Genomic DNA, 17,916 nt, shown 5'->3' with positions numbered 1-17,916 from the left:
TCAAAGTTAAGAATTAAAATAATGAATATATGCCAACTCAGACAGAAAGAAAAGCATTTATTACAGCTCTTTTGACAGGACAACATCATATGTCAGTGTCTTCAAAAACCTTAAAATTAAAGTTCCATTCAGGCAAAAAAGAAGATAACGCATATGAAAAGTGCCCTCCTCTTTGATATATTGTTGACCCAACCACGCACCCTAACCTCTCCCTTAGTGAACTTCTTCATTTTAACAACCTTAATTCCTCCTTTGCTTTGGTCATAATTACTTCAGCTGACAGAGAGCTGATGTTACAGGTTTTAGGTCATATTTTAGCTTAATCAGCACACTGGTAATAAGTTTCATAAATTACTGAAGAGTGGTTTGTACATGCCTGTGGGCTACATGGAGCCTCAAGCTTCTCAAGATGTCCAAGTGTTTTATCACGTTAAGCTGCAGAGTTACAGATGTAACAAGTGTTAAGGTGCTGTAGGGGAATACTTGGAGTCTAGATGGATATCTCTCGACTCTCATCCTGGCAGTACATTTAGCGATAAGTGTATAACCAGAGGTTGAAATATTCTGGTTAGAGCCCGTACTTGTTGTTCAGATCTAAGTCAGATGTTTAGGGGCCCTAAAGTAAGATTGTTTATCCAAGAAAAGTGTGTTAGCATGCCCCAGAGTTCAGCTCCTCTGCAGGTTCTCTGTGAATGTCACAAGGTGCCGAGGAGCATTCCCCTTACAGTATTCCAGAGCAAAGCAAGCCAGCGTCACTCGGATTGAGAGTGACAATGCTGACATTTCATACACTCCGAAATGCACACGCCTAATCTGTATTCCCAAGAAGGATTTGCCTCCAAATTGCTCCATTGCCTGTGGTCCTTCTGTTTGTTGTCGTCCATTGCCGCACATAGACTTTAAATAAACACAGCTTTGATAAGCTCGGGGCCAGACAGTCACCTCTGACCCTTAGCAGTTCCGATCGGGGTCCTGGGGCATGAGGTTCACCAGGTGACACAGGCATAGCTTTAAATTAGCGGCCCTTTTCTACAGGGGGAGATTTATAAACACTGGGAGTGGATGAGGGAGTGTTGGAGGGAAATTGACTTTGTCCAGAGTGGGTTGACCCTGCAGGAGAGCAGAGGTTAAGAGGTACATGGCCCACAGGAGGATGGGAGGATGGTTGTGTGATTATTATAATAGAGTACAAACACTACAACATAACAGGGCAGACTTTTGGCCCGATTCTCCCCTTCCAACTAAAATAAGCAAAATCCAGAGTTTTTGATGGTTCTAAAGATGATCTTGTCAGGTGGTGTGAGGTGTGTTAAGAGTGATCTGATCTACTTGGAAGAACGTCACTGATTTCAAATTGTATCCTGTAGTGTGGGGGGAACCCCAAGGACAGGCTCTGATTTGTCACATTGAAAAAACAATAGCAAAGTGGGAAGTGAGCTGACTGAGGAAGGAAATATGATGAATATGTTAGTTTAAATGAATCCACTCCTCCCAGTCATTTTAATACTCGTATACCTCGAGACACCGGACGAGTTGGTGGAGTAGCAGCTATTTTTAATTCTAGTCTTCTAGTTAACCCTCGACCAAAGCTGAATTTTTCTTCTTTTGAAAGCCTTGTTCTTAGTCTTTCACATCGAGTCTCAAGAACCTTTCAGCCAGTTCTAGTTGTTGTAGTTTACCGCCCTCCTGGCCCATATTCTGAGTTTCTATCTGAATTTGCAGAATTTTTATCAGATTTAGTCCTTAGCAGTGATAGAATAATTGTTGTAGGTGACTTCAATATCCATGTGGATGTTGATAATGATAGCTTTAGCACAGCTTTCATGTCTTATTAGACTCTATTGGTTTCACCCAGGGTGTAAATGAACCTACTCATCGTTTTAACCACACCCTGGATCTTGTTTCAGCTTATGGCATTGAAATCCAAGACCTTAAAGTTTTCCTAGAAAATTCTCTTCTATCAGACCATTTTTTTTATTACTTTGGACTTTGTCCTACTAGAATTATCTCTGCTTAATAAAAATGTGCTCGCTAGAAGTTTATCTGATAGTGCTGTAGCTAGATTTAAGGAAGCTATTTCAGCTGCAGAGGCCAAAACGGTAGAATCTCGTTTATTCTGGCAGGATAGTTATAGAAAATATATGAAGGCTCTACGTCACGCTCGAGCTGCCTACTACTCCTCTCGAATCGAGGAAAACAAAAGCAATCCCAGATACCTTTTCAGCACTGTAGCCAGGCTGACAGAGTCATTGAGCTTTGTATTCCTTTAGCCCTCAGCAGTAGATTTCCTTAGCTTTTTCAACAACAAAATTCTAGACATTAGAGACAAAATTAGTAACCTCCTGCCCTTACAGTTCCAGGACCAGATATTAGTCTAGACTGTTTTTCTCCAATCGACCTTTCAGAGCTAAATTCAATAATTTCTGCGTCGAAACCGTCAACCTGTCTTTTAGACCCAATCCCAACCAAGCTGTTTAAGGAAGTCTTTCCCTTAGTTAGCAACTCTATATTAGATATGATCAATATGTCTTACTGGCAGGCTATGTACCACAGTCATTTAAAGTAGCAGTAATCAAACCTCTACTCAAAAAACCTACACTAGATTCAGGAAGTCTAGCTAACTATAAGCCTATATCCAACCTTCCTTTTATCTCAAAGATCCTGGAGAAAGTGGTAGCTAAACGGTTTATTTGAGGAGTTTCAGTCAGGATTTAGAGTTCACCATAGCACTGAGACTGCACTAGTTAAAGTTACAAACGATCTACTTCTAGCTTCAGACAGGGGACTTCTCTCTGTGCTCATCTTGTTAGATCTTAGTGCTGCTTTTGACACCATTGACCATCGGATCCTATTATACAGACTAGAACATTTACTTGGAATTACAGGGACTGCTATAAGTTGGTTTGAATCCTACTTATCAGACCGATCTCAGTTTGTACATCATTCATCATCATTGTTTATTGTATCATTGTTAATGATAAGTCTTCTATGCACACCAAAGTTAGCCATGGAGTGCCACAAGGTTCAGTGCTTGGACCAATTCTCTTTACATTATATATGCTTCCTCTGGGAAATATTATGAGGAAACACTCCATACAGTTTCATTGTTATGCAGATGATACTCAGCTTTATGTATCATGAATGAAGCCCGATGGCACCAGTCAGTTATGTAAGCTAGAAATGTGCCTTAAGGACGTTAGGACCTGGATGACCAGAATTTTTTTTCTACTTAACTCAGACAAGACTGAAGTTATTGTGCTAGGCCCTAAAAACCTCTGAGACTTTTTCTAGTGATGTGACTGTCCTTAATGACATCAGCCTGGCATCTAGCACCATTGTTAGGAATCTAGGAGTTCTATTTGATCAAGATATGTCCTTTAGCTCTCACATCAGGCAAATTTCAAGAACAGCCTATTTTCACCTTCGTAATATATTCAAGATCAGGAATATCCTGTCGCAAAATGATGCAGAAAAACTAGTTCATGCATCTGTTACCTCCAGATTGGATTATTTTAATTCTCATTTGTCAGGGTGCTCTGGTAAGTCTCTAAAGACTCTTCAGCTAATCCAGAACGCTGCAGCTCGTGCACTGACTAGAACTAGGAAAAGGGACCACATCACTCCTGTGTTGGCTTCTTTGCACTGGCTCCCTATACAGTCTAGAATAGAATTCAAGATCCTTCTTCTCACTTACAAAGCTTTAAATGGCCAGGCACCATCTTATCTTAAGGAGCTACTAGTGCCGTACTGCCCCTCGAGAACATTACGTTCCCAGAATGCGGGCCTGCTAGTGGTACCTACAGTCTCTAAGTGTACTATGGGAGGTAAAGCCTTTAGTTATTGCGCTCCTCTCCTCTGGAATCATCTTCCAGCCGGGGTCCGGGAGTCAGACACATTCTGTATTTTTAAGAATAGACTTAAAACTTTCCTTTTTGATAAATCTTATAGTTAGGTCTCTCGCTCTCGCTCTCGCTCTCGCGCTCTCTCTCTCTCTCTCTCTCTCTCTCTCTCTCTCTCTGCATATACAGTACATCATATTACTGCATGTATCTATCTGTAAATCTCAGTCACTAACCATCTACTTTGTTGGGAGCTCTTGAGCTCTCTTAGGCTCCTCGAGATCGTTGGTTGACGGCCTGCCAGAACAACCCATTTTGCTTTTTGTAACATAACAATGAGTAAGGTCTTTTTACCTGCTCTTTTGTAATGTTAACAGACAAAGAGTAAGGTATTTTACATGCTTTTTGTAAAGTGTCTCGATAACACTTATGAGTTGACGCTATACAAATAAAAATTGATTGATTGAAATACACAAACCGCAAGACATCAATTTCTACCTCAAGCCTGCTCTATGTTCATGTTCATGCTGCCTCCATGACTTCACTTTTTTTCTTCTTCTTTCTTCAAGATTATTTCAGGAAGACATACAAGAACGGGTTAACTCTAAGGTTGTGTTTTCATATTTTGCGAAACTTGGAGACTCAGGACTCAGGTTGTTAGTTCCTGGTGAGCTGTTTTGGTCCGATTGTTGCTTTCAACACACTTTTGGAACTAAACCGTTTAATCTTTCATGATGTTGTCATGTTTGGGGTCTCTCAGATTGAAAACATGCATTACATTTTTTAAAATCTTTTAGAGTGGGCAAACCTTTATGCGTAATATAAAAACAAGAAACACATTTTTATTTATCTAGATCCCTGAACAACCTACAAACTGTCATTAAATATTCAAGAATGAATTTGTGTTACGTCCTCCAACTCTCACTGAACTTATTCTTCCTCTCCACACAGAAACGTGTCTATATACATGTACACTTCTTAAATTGAAACAGTTTTCCCAACAGGTCCGGAGGTAAATTCAGAGAAAACTAACTCTATATTATATAAATATTTCCCTCTGCAGAATAAGGATCTTGGATTATTTGTAGTGGACGTGACCATAGGTGCAGCCAGCCAGTGTGAGTCTGAGGCCTCATTGTAGGCTGTCGAACATGCACCAAACCACAAATTATCATTGGAGCTGGGCAGGCCTCCTGCACCATAACCAGGCCCACCGCTGTCTCCCCGAAAGCTGGAGATTCATGGCACGTGTCCAAATAAACATGTCTGAGTTAGAGGGTGAGCATCTATCTGAGGGGTTCAGATCTCCCACCTGTATGAGTGATGCAGCCTGCTGTCAGCAACACTCTCTTACATAAATCTGATGATGTTCAGTCTCTCTCCTCTGCACTGTGTCTCTATGTTTTAGCCCTCCTTTCCTTTTGCCATTTCCCATTTTCACCATGCCTCCGCTTTAATTCAGTTAACTTTTTTTTTCACGGTAAATGAGGTGTGCTATAAAGTAAACATTGCAGAGAAATGTTTACTTTTGTCTCTGTATAATTTCTGCTTTATACAGTAGTCACTTATGCAGGTAGAGTGCTGGGTGGAAATCTTTCCAGCGGTCCTTCGTCATTTTGTAACCAGCTACCAGGGTGGGATCGCTCATTTCAATATTCCCTCGCCAGTTTAAGAAATTAAGGGCATTTTTTCTTCTGCTGGTGGTTTTGGAAGTTTTCACACACTATTAATAACAGGATGTCAGAGGGTTTATATTTTAAATGTGTTCACATATTTATACAGTAAGTGATCTTTAGCAGTACGCTTACAATAGAGCAATTAATGAAAAGGATAAAATAATCTTTATTTAAAAATGTGTGAACATCACAAAAGACAACTTAGTTGTTTATAAACACTCAGAGGCAAATGTAAAAGCTTGAGATAGACATTTCTTAAGAATAGGAAAAAAGATTTTTTTGTTCCCAATTTCAGTAAAATATTTACTATTACTACTGACATGACAAAACTGCAACCCCCCATTGTGGCACATTAATATTCACTACCATGTCAATATAAGGGGAATGTGTTGCTTATATTGTATGGTTATAAAAGTACAGTTTTGGTTTTGGACCTCAATCTTTCAACAGCATACACATAAAGTAACTCATCTTAAATACAAACAAACAGAGACCTTAACAGCATCTGTTCTAACTGTGGGAACTGTGGTTAATAGCTTAATGGGCTACCAGGATTTGGTCTTTTTGTACCGCTAAGTTTTACTAGCATGCTGTAAGTCAGTGTTAGCCCTCTAAGTCAAAGTACACCAGCCAATCCTAAGATTCTGCTTTTGGCTTACCGTGTTGATGACATCAGTAATTTGTCACTCTGCAGACACGCTGTGATTTATGACTTTTCCCATGCAGCAAAACGTGCTGCATGAGTTTCTTTATTACATTTAAAACCTATTACTGTTAAAAAAAAAAAAAAAAAAAAAGGGAGATTACTGCATAATACATGCTCGGAAAAGAGCCGCAGGTTGAACAAATATGCTGTGCTTTATACTAATAAAGTAGCTGGGTTATGGGTAAATGTTTACATTATTTTACAGCTTGCCTTGAGGAGGGGAAATATTTCCATTTGGAACCAGAGTGATGAATGTGGGTAATTACCTTGCATTGTAAGCGATATACTCCACCCTAGAAAGCTTCACTATGTTTCATAATTTGGATTTCACACTCAGACTAAAGTAAAAAGAGATGAATCAAGGTTCTTTTGATATCCAATTGATATGATAAATTCAGTAATGACCCAAACTGGCACAGAGAAACTCTGCGCACAGATGGATAACCTGTTGCTATACTATTGTTTTCCCAGCGGGTGATTTGCAGAAAGACATCCTCGTAAAGGCCACCATCATCGCTCTCTGAGGGCATTTCGGGTGCTGACACACCATGTCTATCAACTCAAACATGGCTGTCAGCACGGAGCACACCATCCCTGCCAGATAGTTCTCTCCAATTCCGCTTACTAGTATATTTTACAGTATCAGCAGAGAGGACCAAGCAGACAAAGATGTCTTTTAGCCGATATTGACACGCACTCAGTTTGATTGCATTTAAGGAAAGTGCTGAGGGATCATCACCACCAGGGATGTAAATCAAATAAATGGTTAAGGTTGGTGCACGTGGATCCTGCCTGAGGATGTTTATGTGTGGATTCTGATTATTTATGTGTAGGCATGTTTCCGTATTGAGGTGAGGAAATGCTGTCAGTTCACAACAAACAGAAAAATAATCAGGAAGACACAAGTCATATTAATAAGATCCTTTTCACAGGATGTTTATAAAAAAACACGTCCTGTAAGGCATCTGAAAACAGAACCCAACATTTCTTCTTTCTGGAAAAATGAAAAGTCAGAAATGGCCTCAGTCTTAAATTAAACAGGCGCCCTGGAAGTGGAGACCTATAAAGTGCTGATAGGAGAATAAGTTGTGCAGATGTCAGCACGGGTTTGATGAGAGTCGAGGGAGCATCAGTGTTGAAGCTGAGAGGGGGTTAATGTCGGCTCGGAGGGCCGGAGAAAGTCTTTACTGGGAGTCCCATCACTGTGGTCAGTCTGAGGGTTGTTAGAAGTGTTCATTAATCATAGTCTTAATTTGTTTTCACACTGCTGTGCTGACATATACTGAATATTATTACAGTAGCAGGGAGGCGGGAATCTGAATGGTTAGAGGTGTCATTGTAGTGAGGCCGGCCCTCTCATACATATGTTGGCAGGTAGAGGACGGTGTCAGTCTGAATCTGTGAGCTCTAACTCGTGTTCATAAAAAAAAAAAAACTTTGACAATTATATTGAACTGAGCATTACATACTGTCATTTTATCAGCCATGTGCTCAAAGTTATAAAGCTGCATATGCCATTGTTTAAAACATAAAGTATTACAGAGCAAACCATTCCCATGTGCAAAGTTACATACTACGTATGTGCTACTTTATGAAAACAAAAAGCCTTTTTTTCACCACTAAACCACTAAAAGAACAGCTGTTGGCTAACCTGACTTTCATGTGTCTTCATAACATTTGTGTAAAAGCATTATCATCACACAGAGGCCGTTAAAACAATTTAAGAAGAGATGAGGCTATTGTTGAGAGTGCTCATAACACAATAATGATAAACTTTCAATCAATTGCACATCAATCAATTATTATTTGTATAGCACCAACAAGTGTTATCTTGAGATGTTTTACAAAAGAGCAGTAACGAGACTCATACTTAAGAATTGTTAAGGAAAATGGGATAAGAGGAGATGGGATAAGATGCAGGAAGGATTACTCCTTTGTATTCCTTTGCACTTCCTTGCCTCTGAGGTGGAAGTTGGAGCAGGTCATGCATAAATGAGGACTGTGGTGGTTGTGGGGATGACACAGTCTGATGGTGGCGGCTGGGCGTCAGGGACGTCGGGTGATAGAAGTGCCAGATCACCTTGCTGAAGGTTGGGGGAGCTCCGTCTACTCGAGACCCTGGCTCCCTGAAGTTTAATCATATCACATGCTTTATACTCAAGGGTAGGTAAGTTGTAGATTTTATGATGTAAAGGGAGCTTACCATGAAAACTCCCGTCTTCATAGGTGTACAAAACCTTTACAGGAGCCACAAACTTTATTATCTTATTCAAGCTCTAATATTTTTTTTTTCTATTGATTGAGCTGCATGACATGGCAACCTTAAAGCAACATTGTGTGGGGAATTTGGTTTGGTGCGCTTTGCTCCCAACAGAAGTTACACTGCACTGTTTAAAGACACACAGTGCTGTTTTTTATATCCTTGTTAGACATTGTGCATCTGTTGACAAAAAGACTGTGCAAAGCCGACTAAGGTGTTGTGAGAAGCTGAGCAACCATGTGAACTGATAAGGATAGTAGTTCACATAATAGTAATATTACAGGATTTTGTGCAAATATAACTCTGTAAGCTTCTTCAATTGTTTTTTATAAACTGTTTGCATGTGGTGTTTGTGTATTCAACTGTCTATGGACTTTGGCTAAATGACTTCTTTGGAGAAGTTAATTTAATATCTTAGTTAAGATAAGTTTGTAAGGTGCCAAACTTCACAGGGAAAGAGACAACTCTGTCATAAGATGGATGCATTTATTTGTATGCAAATCTGGGATAAGAGGGTTTAGATGGCACTCACAACGATGACACTTAAAGTTACATCGCATCTGTTATGAGTAATATCTGCAGGGATGTACACTCTGCTTCTTGCTCGGTCACTCTCTCTTTTACTCCTCTTAACTTCATTCATCACTATCCTTTTCCTCTTAGCCTCAGCCATTGTATCTATCTGTACAGAGGTGGCCTAACTGATTTCTATTTACAACTTAAAGCTGATGTGTAGTTTCTTAAAGCTATACACACCTGACCGCAGCCTGCTGTCAAAGTATAGTGCAGTAAACATGTGGCAGTCGATCGCCCTGTGGACAGGGGAGAGATGACATTCTCCCTGTTGAAAGTTATTGTACTTTTAAATCAGCCTTAGAAACTACTTTTGGAAGTTGTTAAAGTTACATATTGTTGCTTTAATTTGACTTGCTGTCAGAGAACACAGTTTGATTTAAGTCATGTCAAGACTTTTAGCTCTGAGCTTTCAGGTTTTTTAAAATGTCCTTTTTTAAACACACTATTAAGTCCTTTATTACAAATGTAGCATGTGGGAATACCTTCATAACTTTACTGTGGATCATCTGGACTACCTTTTTTTTCCCCTGTTATGTTAATACCGACATATAGCATTAAACAAATGCTCTGACCTAGGAGTGTAACCAAGGAAAACACTCCACATCTACTCCCTGATGTGCTTCAGGAGTTGGCTTAGCTCAATGAAGTGGAGCCACAGTGACATCCATCAGAGAGGCAATACATTAAGAGAGATGATCATTACAGCATCTGAGGAAATGTCTCCACTGAGCTCAATTAGTAAGCTTAACATGCTGGAGAGAAAGAATAATTGTGCTATAGCTATAAATTTGTCTCTGTTTTGATTTCATTACGTTATTCGTAACAAGATAATATAGATGACATTTGAGTGTATTTTTCATTGTTGCAATAATCCCAAAAATATTTTTTTTTTACTAAAACAGGAAATCTCCTTTCTTAGGGACAGCTTGCTAAAACATCTCTTTTTAAAAAAAAACACATCCTTAATTTCATATAGTGTCAGATATAAAAACTGACAATTGCAGCGGACATACACGGGCATGCAGCAGTATTTGTACTTTAGTATTTGTTCTTCATCTCTATTAATGTCTGAATTACTAATTACATAAAAAAGTTAAGTGCCAAATATGTATTAATCAAGCTTATAGTTAATGCATGAATGACTGGACTTTACTTTAATTTATTACAATTAGTTTAACTTGAAGCTCTTCTGAGGAACTTTCACTTTGTAGCGATTTTTGTGACCGCTGATTCCTTTTTGTCTCTTTAATGACCTTGTCCTGTACATGCGTAGGTGTTTTTTTTCTGACAAATCTGACAATTTCATATCACTCATTGTGAATATTTGCTGACACCTACCCTGTCGCAAAGATTCTAGGAGTTAAAATCCATACGTGGTAAATTTAGACACTCATGGTCACGTTTGTTTTTGTACATTCATCTAGGGGCATCAGTATTAATTTTAGTTTGTTTCATAACCAGATAAAAACTCCTCACAGTAGATTTAAAGACATTTTCCATCTTGAAACATTTTTTTAAGGTATGAATTGAATATTATTTTAAACATATATCATGCATTCACACAAATACCCATTTCACTTAAAGTTGTGCAAAGGTAAAGAAAGTGAGGAAAGTGAAAGACCTCATTGTTTCTCTTCACCGTTAGCAGATAAGGCTAAAGGTTGCTATGGAAACTCAGCCAACTGGAGCCAGAGTCCAATTCAGGAAAACCACAAAGTCAACATGAACACGTGCTATGGCTGGGAGGGAATGAAAAAAAGTTGTGATTATTCAGGCCATAATCAGAAGTCAAAATATATCAACTGCAGGCCCTTGGATACAGTGACACATCACCATTAATTTCCATCAGTTCAGGTAAACTACGGCACGATGACACATTTACAGTATATATATATAACTAGGGACTGTCACTACTGCAGAAACCATATCCTTTTATTTATCCAAGGCAAGGCCAAATGCTGTTATGGTTACCTGCTTCCTTTGAATGTTTTAAATCAAACACATCTTTTGGAAATGAGACATTAAGCTAATATCTTCACAGTCCTCCCAAACGTCTGACTGCAGAAACTGAGAGGCAGTGTATGACTGGCAGGATGTACGACCGTAGAAAAGCTAAAGAAAGATGCGGTTTAGTCTTGTTTAAAGAAACTGTAGCCAATTTATGACCTTATACGATATGCAATGTGAACGTTCCCTCATATTCACACAGTTAACACTTTACAAGTTACATTTTATAGTTCAAGGTCGACTGTTTAAAGGTTTTTCTTATATGGTTTATGTATAGGATATGATATTTTCTCTAATCTAATAAACATAATCTAATACATCCAAGACAAAACACCAAACCTGTGCTGGCCACATTACGTTTCCTTTACAGTATAGAGGTATTTTTCTAACCCGGACCTGTTTTCAATAGGAAAGCTTGGTTAGACAGTAGAAGATATTAATCTCAGCACAATATTTAAATAGCTTCAGCAGTCAAGACTATTTAAAAAATAATCCCAATGTGGGCAGCTCTGTGTCAGACTGTTTCTTATCATGGCTGTTATTAGGATGCAGCAGGCCGACTCTGATCAGACCGCTGCAGCCAAGTTATTCCCAACCAACCTCAAATCAGGAGAATAGTTAGACTCCAATTAACCAGTGAATACTGTAGCTTCCTTTTTCTATGATCCTTCATACATACAGTATGTACTTATAATATGTATAACATCACAATGTTACACACAAGACTTAGCCATGGCCGGGGTCAGACTTACAGCAGTTTTAAAAAAACGCTTTAGAAATAACGTAGCATCAGACACACAGGAAAAACTTTGTGATGAAAGGTGTTTTCTTTAGTAAAAACTGCAGGTGTGAATCAAAGTGTGAATTTCATTATCTATCAACACTAGCATGCTAACTTCCTGAAAAGCTTTTTTGGTGCAACTCAGGTGAGGCGACGTCATCATAAAGATTTTAAATCCTTAAAATTTGTTTGATATTATCAGGGTGAACTTTTGAGTGGGTAAGCTGTTCAGGAGGTTAAAGACGCCATGGTATTCTGGGCCTAACAGGTTGAGATATCTGAGGCCATATTTTGGAAGGGAAATAGTGTATGAACTGGCCTCAAAGTAATGTATTCTAAATCTGGTTAAAATGCACTATACATTTTAATCATCTAAGCAATGTAATTCAGAAGAGTAGGTTTAAGCATGTCTGCTCTGAAAACGTAAATAACATCAGACTGCATTTTAACTACACTAGACAACCGAGTCAGAAAGTTTAACAAGGTCAAGACCCTGAAAACGTACCTGTTATAGCTATGATCTTCATTTTTATAAGTCTGACAACTGCATAAAATATTTGGCCATCGTGCTTCTCTCTTCATCATGCCTGACCTGACTCATAAGGTTCAAACAAACAATCGTAGTCATGAAGCATACCAAAATAGCCATGGTAATGTCATTATCAGCACACACTGACGAAGAATCAAGGTTGGGGGAAAAAAAAGCCAAATGTAATAAAAAGGCTTTTTAAAACAAGGATGGACGACTCACCTTTATTTCTCTTCCAATAGAAAAGTGAGATTTTTTAACACACAGTTTACACTCAATCTGTCATGAGTCAAATCTACAGCTGTCTAGTGCTCTGATCTTTTGCTTACTCGTGTCATTTCTTGCAGATGAAACATGACAAATGAGGCACACGTCATTAACCAAGCCGTTCATTACAACTTGTCAAATCTGATAGGGAGGGAGTTTTTTTTTCCTCGCATAAGTCTGGAGAAAAGTCCTTTACAACTGCCAGTTTTAGCACAGGCGACTCCCGCCACTGGTGTGGTACCTGTCCAAGAACAACTTGTCTGAGGTCGCTGCAGAGTCGGAGTCTGACACAGTGATTATAGGTGGTGCTCGGGGTGAGGAAAGCTGCGGTTTTACGCGCTGAATGTCTGAGAAATCCATTGTGAGCTTCACCTTTTCTGAGGTAGCTCTTGACTGAATTATTTGCCACTGGGAGGAAGCGGGTGAGTCCCCGGACTCTTACTAGGAGCTATATCTCAGACAAACTGCAGTGCGGATAGGCCTGGGTGCTAAACATGCACATGTGTGTTAAGCATTTTAAAAAGGATGTTTACTTCAGAAAATGTGGCAAAGAAGCCGCCTATATTTGTTAAATTGTGTTGTTGAAATCTGAGAATGATGGGGAGATTTGAGGTGATCAACACTCTGGTTGTCACTCACTTTGCTCCACTGCTAAAGCGACCTTTTGAGGGGAAATAAGCCATAATCCACACTCCAATGGAGCCATTGTGTATGGAAGCAGTTACCTCATGTGTACCAGCGGAGACCCTCCATGCAAATCTCCCCGATGGAGGGATTGAGATGTGGGGAGCGCCTGTGGCTTCGGAAAAACTACATCTTTCTATCTGAAGAGTCATAATGTCAAGCATGTTACAGTCCATCAGCTGGATACCTGCCACAAATAACTCCTACCAAGAGGGCCCAAGGGAGTCATATCGCAAACTAAAAGCTTCTTTTTTTTTTTTCTCCCCCCTCTCTTTTCGGACAGAACTGCTCTGCAGACGCCTCACGGCCGAAAGCGTACACTTGGCATGTAACATCTTTGTGTGTTCGGTGGGTGTTCGGGTGGGCTGACATACGTGTGGCATGTTTCAGGGCAAAAGAAAAACGGTAAGCGCGATGCGTGTACGGAGTGTCATGACGTGTTTCGTGCTGCTCAAGACACATTGTAAACTCGATCAGCCACCCAATAAATCCAGCTGGAGGGAAAACACAACACAAGATATATGGCTGTTTAATGATTGCGGGCCGAGGTGGAGGTGTAGAGGACTGGACGGAGCCTGAATGGGGTGTATCATGGGTTCAGGGAGAGTTGTGGGGGTTGTAATCCACTGGGACTATACCCTCAGTTTGGAGCCTACATGGGGGTAGACACAAGGCCCTAGTCACAAGGGGTTAATTGTAGGTGTTTAAAGAGCACATGTCGTTAAAGGGCTGCTGGGTGGAAAGAGTTCTATTTATACATGGCAGAGGTAATGAGGTGAAATTATTCTGTCGGACAGAGATGGGATGTGACCACAGCAGGCTGGTGGAGACTCTCCTGCACTGGTCTCGCTCTCCTCTGAATGTTTTCAGTCCAAATACGGGGAGCTGAAACGTAAGCTCGCTAATTAATTCCCATTTACATACGACCAGCTGTGGTTTCCATCGCACCCTGCAGCTCAGGCGCCCTGTCACAGCCGCAGGGGATTGACTGTCTAATTAATGATTCCCCAGATGCAACAATTAAATAGAAATTAACTTAATAGGCCTCAGATGGTTTAATGCCACAGTGATGTTTTCATTACTCATGTTTACATGAACACACACATAAACACAGAGGAAAGAGGCAAGGACTCACAAGATCACCTTTTAAGGTTTCAACAAGTTTTTTTCTTTTATTCTGGAGATCAGTTTAAGTTTAAGAGTCAGTGTGTTACTGCAGGCGTTACATTTCTGTAACTGTGTGTTTATTACCCTTAAACTATACTGTGGAAAAGTCATGAGATTGATTGAGTGAAAATATCCCCGGAGTGAATAAACAAGCAACAACTAGTCCACTAGAGGGAGCAACTCCATAGGGATCAGTAAGAGGAGATAACAGTGCATGACATAGTTCAATATTGAACCTGTCACACACTCCCTCAGTAACAGAGACATGGTTTAGGTTTTAGATTTGAACACTCACTGGGTTGATTTTATTGAGTTATGGTACATGTATCTACATGTGTATGGCTTAAGCTGAAAAGGCAACAGAACAAGTTATTAACCAAATCAGTCAGATCAGATTATGTTCATGAAAAACCTGATAGATAAATAAAATATTTTCCTGCATGATTTAAAAATACTTGCATTGATTAAAAGATCTACCTGATCAAATCTAAAGACTTGTTGACAGTCAGATCTTCATTTCTTTATTTTCATCAAATATTGATCACATATTGAAACAAGGGTTATTCACATGTCTTTCATACATATTTACAGATATTTATATTTATGGGTTTTCATCATGAATGGAGTCTTGAATTTGACAAAGGTACCCAATATGTCAGGGGGTCCTTAGACAAGAGGTCTGATTCAACTGACTGGCAACATAAGACAACATAGAAAGTCAATAAGACAACACTGAACGGCCTCAAAAAATGCAACACAACCACAAAGAGACTCCAAAAAACATCAAAATAGACACAAAACAAAAGATAAAAAAAACAGAGACAAATAATACGAAGAGAAAGTACAAAAATGTGAAGACAATTACAATGAAAAACTACTATACAAAGATGAGCAAACAGCCAGAAAATTACAAACGATCCCTACAAATAATTCAGCTGTGTCTTTCTGCGATCAGGTTTGAAACCTTCAACATGTCTGTTTCCAGAGGCCAGTTGTCTCATAATAGTCAGTTCTAGAAATAAAGTTTTGAAAACGTTAAATAAACAACTTAGAATAAGCAGTTATATAATATTGACTCTTAACCACATGGTTGTGTAAGGCATGCGTTTGGCAGTTCCTCTTTAATTAATGAAACAAACATCTACACATGTTGTGTACTTTTTCTGCTGTGACGTGCTCCAGGGTCTGTGGTGGGTATTTTGCTGAACATTGGAGGACACACGGCGTTAGGATATCCACAGGCGAGAGTCTGCGGTCGCCATAATCTGATCACAGGGAAGGCGAATGAAACCAAAGAAAAAAAGAAAAACATCAAACTGAACAAACTGCCAAAATAATCATGCAATTTCTGGAGCTCTCTGAAATGCCAAAAGGAAGCTGGACCTCCTTTCCTTGCTTGATAGTTTTCTTAAATAGCTGCTGAACTTCCTTTAAATCCCTGTTAAGCTGCGTTTTTCCCAACAGATTTTCTTTTTTATATACTGAGTGAACAAAATAGAGAAACAGCAGAACACAAGAGAGAAGTGAGAGTTTGCTGAGGTTGTGATTAATAGACGCATTCAGCAATGAAATGTCTGTCATTCATTCAGCGTTTTCCCCTGGCGCTCAGGTTACATGGACTGAAACAGCGTTTGTGCGTATTAGCACGGGCCCAGTTTTTTACCCTTCCTGTCTGCCTGCTGGTACAGGAGACAGGCCAGAGCAGCACTATGGCATGACGGTCAGTGGCACCCACCCTGCATTTCAGTCGGCGCCTGCTGTCCGCGCCAAGGCTGAAAAAGGTGAGATGGCTGAGATATACACTCTCTCAAACGAGGCCATCAGAAATAGGTAAAAGTCCACCTTTGTCTGCTTTTGTAGAAAAGCAGAAATGTGCATTTAATCTCAGGGATCAGCGTTGATCCAACCAGGAAAGTGAATTTGAAGTCGATTGTCGACAGCCAACACAGTCCAACAAGACTGTGATTCACGTACTCTGCCTCCGCTGCTCGTTTAGAACTTGAAGCACTCACCAGCATGACCCATTACCTGGTTTTGTAACATGGCAGCAGAGAGAAAGTTGCATCGGTGAACTGCTTAATTTGGCTCGCTAAGCATTGACAGTTAAAACATCATGAGTTGGATATGCATTTCATTACGTGTGCTTTAGATTTAAGCGTTAGAGAAGTGGCCTGCCCTCAGGCAAACCAACACAAATATTCTTTTTGGCTCTTGTCTTCTGGTTGTGTCTCAGTATGACATTCCCAGAGTGGAGGGTGACCTGCTGTCATCGAGCAGAGCCTGTCTGGGCTTTCTAATTCTATTCTTTTTTTTAACTGAACATTTGTTATCCTAAAAAATTAGTAACACAGCTTATACATACTAGTTGTTATTTATTATAGAAACACAACAGATAAAAGACACATTCTGCGTTTAATTTGTTTATCATATTATTGAGTCTAATCTTATTCCCTCGGTCATAAATAGTGTATCAGTTTGTCTCAGCGCTGTGAAGTCTCTCGTTCATTACTATACTACATTAACTGAAACATTAAACTCTGACAGCAGGCTCTGTCTCAGTTCAGATTTTCCATTTGCATTCTAAATGAAGTGATTATAACACACCTGAATAAATGCAAAGAAAAACAAAACTACATTTTAAACTCAAAATTACAAAAAATGAAGAAATAAAGAAATATGTATTTATGGTATTTAAAATAATGACAACTATTCAACTTATATGAAGCATAAAAAATATTAACAAATAGCAGTTTTAAGTCCTTTTTTTTAACGTCTACCTTAAAGTGAGTTCTACATTCTTGTGTGATGGTTTGTCTGCAGCAAGTGAATGAGTGTGTCCCCAGTTTAACTTTTAAAACACTAATCTGCTGAAAATAAATTACTTTTTTTTGTATTATTTACCCAGGTGATAATTCAGACGTCTACAACTTTTGCAAATACTCTAAAAACTCTATTAGTCATTGAATTAGAGTCTGTTCTTTTGCAATATCCAGTTGATTTTGGCTTTCTCAGTCGGTGCTCTTTCAAATCCTGCCTTCTTAAACTTTTTAAACAAGCACGCTGAGGACTTGAACTACTTGTCTTTAGTATAAAGTAATCATTGTTGTTCCTCAGATGTGCGGTTTTTGTTCACTGTTCAGGATTCTGAAATACATACATTTACATACATACGTTTCATTTAAAGTAATATGCACGTGCAGCCTTTGACCCTCTTTCAACCTATAAGCATATAAACTTACAGAAGAAAAACTCATCAACACAATTTAAATGCATCTGATCAACACGGATCCCAACAGGGCTGCGATGTGTTGTGTTTTGGAAACCCGACAGTGGCCTTTTGATGGAAATCACAGCTCTGTCCTGGTCGGGCAGCTGCTGGAGAAATCATCATCTGCGTTTGCATGGCACCCGCTGAGCACCATGG

General features: G+C 39.4%; 1 long non-coding RNA gene and 1 pseudogene across 1 annotated transcript in view; both read left to right on the top strand.

Annotated features, from left to right (window-relative positions):
* The window catches only part of LOC114920989 (uncharacterized), a 124,267-nt gene that overhangs the window by 48,562 nt on the left and 57,789 nt on the right, over positions 1-17,916 (top strand). The gene's annotated exons all lie outside the window — the stretch shown is intronic.
* LOC136183031 (uncharacterized) lies at positions 980-3,952 on the top strand (annotated as a pseudogene).

The sequence above is a fragment of the Labrus bergylta genome, chromosome 16 (genome assembly GCF_963930695.1).
Source record: "Labrus bergylta chromosome 16, fLabBer1.1, whole genome shotgun sequence".
Taxonomy (NCBI): Eukaryota; Metazoa; Chordata; class Actinopteri; order Labriformes; family Labridae; genus Labrus; species Labrus bergylta.
The sequence above is the reverse complement of the archived record's forward strand: the minus strand, read 5'-3'. Positions and strand labels throughout refer to the sequence as shown.